This window comes from Lepisma saccharinum, chromosome 9 (genome assembly GCF_977018435.1).
Source record: "Lepisma saccharinum chromosome 9, izLepSacc3.1, whole genome shotgun sequence".
Classification (NCBI taxonomy): Eukaryota; Metazoa; Arthropoda; class Insecta; order Zygentoma; family Lepismatidae; genus Lepisma; species Lepisma saccharinum.
In genome coordinates, this window is record NC_139237.1 from 73,440,188 (window position 1) to 73,441,579 (window position 1,392).

Consider the following 1,392-nt stretch of genomic DNA (forward strand, 5'->3'; position numbering starts at 1 on the left):
GATATTATTTTGTAAAGAAAATATATAATAAAAATATAAAGAAAAATTAGCACTTTTGTTTCCACATTATGTTCGTAGCTACTACTCTTAACACTGTAAAGGGCGAGGCACACATTTCACTGAGTACTGCTTCATGAACGGAAGTCTATGCGTTTGTCTAAACATCATCACGTGTCAAGAGTGGGTCTGAATATCGTTACCTTGAACTACAAAAGTTTTTTTTTTCCGAACCACTCCCGACCTAGAACAGTTGAAGAATAGATTCCAAAGCAAGGAATGTTACATTTTTATAAAATGGAAAGTCTAATACTAGCATGCAGTTATTCGGGTAAAGTAAATCATGAAATTTCTGTCACAGAATAGCACAATTAATTTACTTACATATTTATGTATTGATTGATTTGCTTTATTTTACTTCACATTTGTGCCACTTTTGGCTAATTTGCGAAGATGGGGATGAGTGATGATGTGATGAATGGACACTCGCAAACATCCATGCCCATGGACCACTTGCGTCGTAGCGCGTTGTGCTAACCACTCTGCTACGGGGGCGGCTATATATTTATGTAAAAGGTTCAGACGATAGGGCGTCTGGCTGCCATGCAGAGACCCAGGGTAGGTAAGCTAAGGTCGGAATTTTTCCGGCCTTGTATCTAAAACCACTCTGGGGGCAACCCTGAGGTTTAAAGGCGCCTGGAGCGCAGTGCTGATCGCATCACCTCCAAAATGGCCGAGAGGGAGAATGTGGGGGCCCTTACAGCCCTGCATCCCCTAAATGCCGGCCTTCGTGGCGGAGTGGTTAGCATAGAGCGCTACGACGCCAGAGACCCCAGGTTCGAATCCCGCCCTGGGCAAGGGCGTTCTTTGTGAGTGTCCCTTCATCAAATTATCACTCATGCTCATCTTCGCGATTAGCCAAAAGTGTTCAGAAAAGCAAAGTAAAATAAACAAAATCAATCAACCCCCCCCCCCCCCCCCCGGTACGTGTCTTCATGGAACGGTGCTGTATGCACGGCAACTTTTACCTTACTTTACAATATTATCACTTCCTGGTTGAGAAAGTTCAGGAAAAATATATGTAGAGATGTATATATCGTGTGTGGTTGAATATATTGTGGTATAACTTTACTTCTTGTGCGCACATGAAATTGAAAGACGTTCATCTCTGAGCCGGCACTGAAATGTGTGCGTCTCAATTTTTTGAAAGGTAGCTACTTGGATTTTTAAAAAATAAAATAAACATATATATTTGCAACTTGAATTTATTTGTGGGTTTTATGGAAAATAAATTAATATAAATATAAAAATCAATATTATTAAGCGGTAAAAATAAATTAACTTAGGAAAATGACGTTCAGTTTATGTACAGTAATGAATCTTTAAAATGTAAGC